This window comes from Protopterus annectens, chromosome 3.part0, assembly GCF_019279795.1.
Source record: "Protopterus annectens isolate FY-2018-M chromosome 3.part0, PAN1.0, whole genome shotgun sequence".
NCBI classification, from domain to species: domain Eukaryota; kingdom Metazoa; phylum Chordata; order Ceratodontiformes; family Protopteridae; genus Protopterus; species Protopterus annectens.
Window position 1 is genome coordinate 1001174902 of NC_056731.1, and position 8378 is coordinate 1001183279.

An 8378-nucleotide genomic window follows, 5' to 3' on the forward strand; every position below is an offset into this window, starting at 1 on the left:
GAGTCCCTCAGATCCGACTGACTCGGTGCCGAGTACAATAAAGGATCTGAGGAAACAGGCCTCGGAATCCATGGATCCAAGAGGGTCAGTTCCATGGCAAGAGTACCCTTAATATGATCCGAAGGCTTCGAAGCAGTAGCCTTGGATCTGGGAGTCAAAATCAAGAGTGTTGGCTTGGAAGACCTGGAACCTGAGGCCCTGGATCCGGGGGAAGACTCCCGAGAAGTTCTCTGATATGAGGCTCTCAGATCTGACACCACACCAGCTGGAGTTGGATCCATGGACCTGGGTTCTGTCCACCTGGGCCACTTGGACAGAGCCTCCAAGGAGGAAACAAAGGTGGAGGGTACCTTTTTCTATGACTCCAGCGGAGCCCAACTTGGTTGGGGTTTCAGTGACCAAAGGCCCCCCCCCCACCTTGACCAACCCTTTGATCAAAAGCTTGTTTAAGCGGTCGACTATGGCTCTGAGGTTAAAAGTGGTGCAAATGCCACATTCAACCTCCAGATGGCCCATGCCAAGACAATAGAGGCACTCTTTGTGTGAATTGGAGACAGGCATCCTCTGACTACATGAGGAGCACCTCTTAAACCCTAAAGGTTTCTCCGACACCTAAAGGTATCGCCACAGTAGTCAGAAAGTCCTTCTATGTGGCATACCTCATCATAAAAGGGTTCTCATCCAGGAAAAAAATAAGTCATTGTTCCCTTCTACTCGACACTCATTAGACCCATTATAGAGTACAACTCCCCTTTTGAAATGTACCTCACAAGACATCTGCAGCAGCTGGAAAGGCCACAGAAGTACCTCACAAAGAGGATTACTGGTGTCAAACAAATGCCCGACACTGACCGTCTCAAAAAACTCCAGCTTTACTCCACAGCATATCGCCTACTCTGAGGTGATCTCTGCCTAGCATAAAGCTATGTCAAACCCAGAGCTGTTGTACATACTACACCTAAAGAAATCCCAATCCCTCCGAGCTACACACTCTAGGGACCCAAACCTTGTCACCACAATAAACAGGACATACTGGAGGGATAGATTTCTATCCCAGAGACTTCCCATACTCTGGAACAGGCTACCCATCTATGTGAAGCAAAGTTCTTCATTAGCACTCTTCAAGAAAAATCTTGATGAGTGGATGGGAAATAGGAAATACAACCCAGGGATCACTTCTGTGTCTCTGCTTGACAGTGACACAGGAAAATAACTTTCTTGGGTGGCGTAAGCCAGGGAACCTTGTTGGCTAGGCTTACGTAGGCCCTTGGGCCAATAGCCTAGCACCTACCTCATCATAAAAGGGTTCTCACCCAGGAAAAAAGAGGTAATTGTTCCCCTCTACTCGACACTCATTAGTGTGTTGGGTGGCGTAAGCCAGGGAACCTTGTTGGCTAGGCTTACGTAGGCCCTTGGGCTTACAGCCTAGTACCTACCTATGAACCTATGACATGGAGAAGGCCAAGCAAGCAAAAGCCAAAGGGACAATCAAAAAAACCACAGCCAGAGACATGGTCCAAGGTCAAAGCACCACAAAATCCATCCAAGCCCACAACAAACTTAAAAACAACCAGAAACAATACACAAAATCAGGTAATAAAAACCCAGAATGCAAAAGGTGCCAAACAGATTAAAAAGTATGAAATTGGGAGGGGAACAGAAAGGGAAACGAACTGCTGTACTAGCAGAACCTTATACTAACAAAGGAAGGGAAAGCTGAAGAAAAGCAGAGGAAAAATCACAACAAATTGACGTGTTGGAAGACAAGTTATAAATAAAGATAGACATGTCACTATTCATTGGTATATCCTACAAAAAATAAGAGATATTTGTTTGTTAAATTGTAAAAAAATGACCAAGATGTGATACTGAGTAAACTTCAGAGGACAACAACGTTTAGCAACATGACTTAGGCAAAAGAAGGTATAAAGGGTTGTTGTCAAAATTAGGGCACCTAAAACAAGAAAAATAACCCTGTAGCGGTATTAAAATATTTTGGAATGTGGAAATCAAGGAAAACACAAATGGAAATAGTTATGAAACACTTAGGCATGCCAAGGTTAGAGGCAAATGAAACTCAACAACTAACAGTTAAGATTGGAGGAGATGACATAAAAACTGCGACATATAATCAAATCTGCAGGAAAGTATCCAGGAATAGATGAAGTTTAGAAGCTAGGAGGGAAGAAATTGATAAAGCTATGGAAGTTTTGTTTAACAGTATTTTTACAAGTGGGGAAGCACCAGCATCCTGGAAAAAAAAGTTGTGGTGGCTGTAATACCTAAAGGCAGTAGAGAACCATCAGACCGAGCTTCACAGAGACCCATTTCAATTTTAAATCATGATTATAAAGTGCTTATGTCTATAATAGCTAAAAAGATGGCACAGGTATTACCAAAATTGATAGATATGGATCAGTGTGGTTTTGTGGAATGGAGGTTAACATTTGATAACATTAACAGAGCAATGATGACCCAGAAGGGAGCAGAATGTAAGAAAACATTATTTTTGTTGGAGGGTCTTGATGCAAAGAAAGCATTTGAATGTTATGAGTAGGGCAACGGAAGCATTTGCATTTCTTGATACAATAATAAGGTTAATTAGGAGCATATATGAGGGATCGGAGACAAAGACTAAAGTGGGAAGTTCCTGTCTGATAAGTTGTGGAACAGAGGAACCAGGCAGGGGTGTTTTCCTTCCATTATTTGCGTTATACTTAGAGCCATTGGCAAAGTGAATAAGGGACTCGGAAGTGCAAGGATATAATTAGTATGGTAATCAAGAAAAGTTTATTTGCAGACAGCATTATTTTGTTCTTAATAAGACCAGAAAAGGATATCTCAGTGTTGAAGAACATTCTGAGACAGTGTCAAGTCTTTTCAGGATATAAAATTAATGAAGACAAAATAAAGGCTATAGCTACTGTATAAACTATGTACCCACATATGAATTAGTTCAGCAATACGAATATTTATGGTGGTATGATAAAATGAAGTATTTATGAGTATGGGTTAAAAAGGATTCTGTTATGGCAGCTAAGGCTGCATAAGAAGCGACTAAACAAAAGGTAATACAAAGACTGAGGAAACATAAGCTCTTGTTTATGGATATGAATAGCAAGATACTAGCAGTAACAATGTTTTTAGTCCCGTTAGTTTTACATACAGGTCAGGTATATTTTTATAAACCAGAAGAAGAGTTGTGGACAGTAGGAGTGGAATGATTTTATCTGGGCGGGGAAGAGGGCAAGGGTCAAGCAGGATAAGCTGATCCGTCCAACAGAACAAGGTGGTTTACGATTATCTGATTTGAAGGGATATTTTAGAGCTACACAGTTAAAGATCATATACATAAGATAAGCAGAAAGGGATGATGAAGCAGCAAGAGGGAACTTCAAGAAACAAGGAGGGAAGAGTGGGACTTTGGATGCAGATCCTTAAGGAGAATAACAACAGCCATACAGTATATTCTGTATGAATTGCAGATGGTGTCATTACTAGGCACATTGTGGATGCTGCAAAGAGCACTTCTACCTGACATCAAAGACTGAAACAATACTAATTTCATGAACTTTAATCGTACTTTGGCTTAGGAATAGGGTACATTCCCATCATGGTATTAGAAACCCAAAAGATTTGAAGAAATTAAAACTAAAAATAACATATTATATTCATAAAGTAGCAGAAAGTGTTCTAAGAACTAAGCCAACACAAAAATAGGGAAAGGAAATTTAGCCAATAGGGATGACTGTAATTTGGGAACAGAGAAGAGGCATGAAGGAGCTGAAATTTACTGGTGAAAACTGGTAAAGGAGCCAAGGTATTAGGAACAAATAACTACAGAGGGAAAGGAAACAGAATGGGAACAGGCTAAGAAGACATTTGGATTGCAGGCTAGAGACTGCCTTCCTATCAGGGATTGATAACAGCATATAGGCAAAGAGAAAGGGATAAGGGAATCCTAAGTGAAAGACCTGCTCTGATAGAGTTTTAAGTTGAGTCTAGAACAGACACTGCGGTTAAAAAGGGATAGTTAATATAGCAATAACCCACGCCTGGGTGTGGGTAATGCTGGATTTACCCACGGTTGGCGTGGTTTGGTCCCAAAGGCGAAGCCCGAGGGACCAAACAAAGCCAACCGTGGGTAAATCTAGCATTACCCACACCCAGAAGTGGGTTATTGCTATTATACAATGCCATTATTTAAGAAAAGAAATAATTACTTTTCTTAAATAATGGCATTGTATAATGCCTCTTTACTGCCCTTCTGCAGCTGTCTGGTATTCTGCGGCAGTTCTGATGTACTGTGCATGCCTACGCAGTACATCAGAGCTGTGGGCAAAAGCACTGTTTCGCTGTGTTAAATGGGTTTAACATAGCGAGACAGCTTTAAAATAAGCAACGGAGATCTCCGTTGCTTATTGTAAAGCTGTCTCGCTATGTTAAACCCATTTAACATAGCAATAGTAACGGACATCTTGCGATCTCCGTTGCTTTTTTTACTGTCTCGCTATGTTAAATGGGTTTAACATAGCGAGACAGCTTTAAAATAAGCAACGGATATCTCCGTTGCTTATTTTAAAGCTGTCTCGCTATGTTAAACCCATTTAATATAGCGAGACAGCTTAAAAAAAAAAAAGCAACGGAGATCGCAAGATCTCCGTTACTTTTACTGTCGCTATGTTAAAGGAGTTTAACATAGCGAGACAGCTTTAAAAAAGCAACGGAGATCTCCGTTGCTTTTTTTAAACCTGTGTCGCTATGTTAAACTCTTTTAACATAGCGAGACAGTGTTTCATACTAACGGATAAAGTCCGGGCGACCGGACCTTTTTCCGTTAGTATATTGAGGGATTTACAACGGGCACGCTGGTTGGGCTGGCCAATCAGCGTGCACGTTTTAGGGGAGGAATTGTATAATAGGGCATATAAAATAATGCACAATAAATATAGCAATCGATCAGATAAATTTAGAAAAGATTGGGAAGAGAGACTGGATAAGCAATGCACCATGAAATAATGGAAGGACATATGTATGGCTTCCAAACATGCAACAAAGTCTAAAAGATTTAAGATTTTTGCTTGGAAGTGTTTACATAGGTATTTTTTTTAATCACAAGCAGCCTCCACAGATTTTTTCCTCAGGTAGATGGCAAATGTCAAAGGTGTGATGGGGGGGAAAAAAGGTAAATGGGAACATATGTTTTAGAAGTGTAATGAGTTGGCAGACTTTGAAAATTCCCCACAGAGTACTCTGGCTGAAATATTAAGTGAGCAAATGGTTGTAACTAAGGAAATTATTTTTTGAGCTGGGATACAGGATCTTAATTTCCTAGACAAAGTTAAGTCTTTTTTGAGCTAATTCTGGTGGCTGCCAAAAAAGCAATTACTAGAAAATTGAAATCAAAGTATAAACCAATGGTATTTGAAGTACTGAATATTGTAACAGAGATAAAATAACTGGAAATCGTATCTTTAGAAATAGGTGAGGTTAAATTACATAGAAAAATGGAAATTTGTGGGAACAATACATGCAAAATAATGTTTTAGAGGAGGAGTGAGATGAGTGGAAGGCAGAAACTGACCAATTTATGTAATGTTGGATTGGCAACAACTGTATAAAATATATTTGTGTGGGTTTCCTCTGGGTGTTCCGGCTTCCTCCCATGTTACAAACACATGCGTCTGGAGCATTTCTCCCCAGGCCTCTGCTGAAAATTGGTTTGTTCCAAGCCTGACTTTCCTGGTAAACAAATCCTAAATAAATATATGTGATGTGTAATGTTTGTAACTGTGAACATGTTAACATGGTTTGTTTTAAATGCATGTTTGCTTATGTCTTAAGTAAAAATGTAATAAAGGTGTTTAAAAAAAAGATGTGGTACTATATTTACAGCAACAGGAGACACTGCAAAGGGTGTAAGTTGCCAGCTTATAGTGTGTAGTCACCACTAATGAGCTACGTGCATGCCAGTTTATAAGAGTGTGGATAACATTACGGAAGCTATGTGACAGCTTATAATGTGTGGATACCTCTAAGTGAGCTATGTGATAGGTTAGAATTTGTGGAAACCACTAACAGCTATATGCTAGCTTATAAAGTGTGGATACCACTAAGTGAGCTATGTGCCATCTAATTATATGTGGATACCTCTAATGAGTAATATGCTAGAATGTAATCCATGGATACGCCTAATATGATCTATGTGCTAGCTTATAAATATATAGGTACCATTAATAAGCTATATGCTAGCTTATAACGTGCGGATACCGCTAATTGAGCTAAGTGACAGCTTATAATATGTGGATACATCTAAGCTAGCTATGTGCTAACTTATAATGTGTGGATACCACTAACAAGTTAAGTGCTACCTTATAACAAGTGCATATCTGCAAGTGAGCTATGTAATAGCATACAATATGTGGATACACCTAACAAGCTAAGTGGAGTCTGAAGATGGTCTATGGATAACAGTGTTCTACCCGAGAAAACAAATACAAATACATGAATAAATTAGAGTTCTGATTTTAATATTACATTTAATGCTAGTAATATAATGTTAACCATTTGATAACGTATGAATAATTCTGTACATCAAAAATGAAGAACACACTTCTAAGTCCAGTAACTAACACACACAGGCTAAAATTACATATTTCTTCATATAAATGATACTCTTCTTGAAGTTGAGTAGAAATCAAAACTGCAGACAAGTAAAGATAAACATTGTTCTATAAGAAAAAAGACACCAAGTTTCATAGTAGACAATACACCAGTAAATTAAATAAAAAAAGAAAGACATGATAATGTAAAAAGACGTTTTGTATTTTTTTTTTTCTTTATTTAGGGGGAAAAAGACAGAAGGCACCAAATTTCAGAAAAGCAGATCATTCAAGCAAATGAAACTGAATACATAACTTGGATACTAAATCGCTGTTGGAAATCAAGTAACCAAAGACATCATACAGCTGCTCATTCGGTATGCTTGTACACCGTACTCTGCTATATTTAGCTCACCATGCAATGAAACCCAACACAATCTGCACTGTGCCCTTCAAACAATGTCCCTGCAGCTGACAAGTTAGTTCTTAAACTCTGATAATCAAAGTAAAACAGACTGCATCAGTTAACCTGTGTAATGATTATAGGTTATTGGTAACAGGTAAATTATTATTCTTCATGATAACACAAGCCATCTTAAACTGTCAAGTATTTTTCTACCAAATCTCACATTTGAACTTGGACTGACCTACTTTCTCTCTCTACAAAAAAAAATCTCAAACTCATTTCATTATTTATAAGGCCTATTACAATTACAAGAAGTCCTGATAAGATTAATTAAGTTTCGTACTGCAGTGTCCATGTTAATGGCTTAATGCCTCGTGTTTCTTAAACCTGCATTTATGTTAAACTCTTCCAGCGCAATGTGTTAATAAACAGAATTAAAACAAAAAAATGCTTTTGTACACAGCTTCAGAGGTATCTCTCAAAGTCTTATTTAAACAGCTTCAGGACAGAAATTATTTTAGACTGGCACTTCTTTACATAATTAGAGAATTAAAGACCAAAGTAATAACTGAAAGCCCATCATGTATGCATCTGATTGCATTTTGTTCAGGAAATTTTCCGACTGCATCTTTTCTTATAGATAATAAAAATATTTTATTGAACAGAAGGAAAAAATCCTCATACTATAACCGGTAATACTACAACAAATAATATGATTCCTTCCTTTCTCTTGTTTACCATCAGCAAAAAATATACACAGAAAATAAAATTTGCCAAATAAATGCAGACACTGCTGACAACAATGATTAATAATATTATATATCTCCACTTAAAGTCTTTAAAGTCACCATTAGCTTTCTCAACACATTTTAGTTGACAAAACAGATGGTCAACAGGTATGCAAGATCGCCAGTCCCCAGGGTTGGGGAATATACCCTTTCCCCATTACTGTGTGACCTCTTAAATTATTATATATATAATTAGCATCTGCTGTGGATGCTGAGGAACTTGCTCCCCTGCAAAAAAAAAAAATGCTCCACTGTTTTTGTCTTACAGCATTGCACAATGATGTCTTGATGTTTCCTTTTTTATTACTTTTGTGCATCCTGAAAGGGAACTACAGTAGCACTGATCTTTCTGCTGAAAACTTAAATGTTTTCAATAGTGGCCAGTCTGCAGTCATTGTATCCTCTGTGACCCTTACGAGAACCTTGAGAATTAATTTGTTGAGTGTGCTAAAAATCACTTAATGCACTGCTGATTCTGAGGGAAGTAGGATGTTGAGGACCTGAAACTTGCACAACGTTTTGCCATTTTGTCATGATCTTCCATTTTAGCTTTTACTTTGTGTCCAAAAAGGAAGGTTACAC

The 8378-nt window shown here is 38.3% G+C and overlaps 1 protein-coding gene across 5 annotated transcripts in view; it reads right to left on the reverse strand.

Moving 5' to 3' along the window:
* ARHGEF6 (Rac/Cdc42 guanine nucleotide exchange factor 6) overlaps nucleotides 1–8378 on the reverse strand; it is a 1746213-nt gene that overhangs the window by 1002568 nt on the left and 735267 nt on the right. The window lies entirely within an intron of this gene.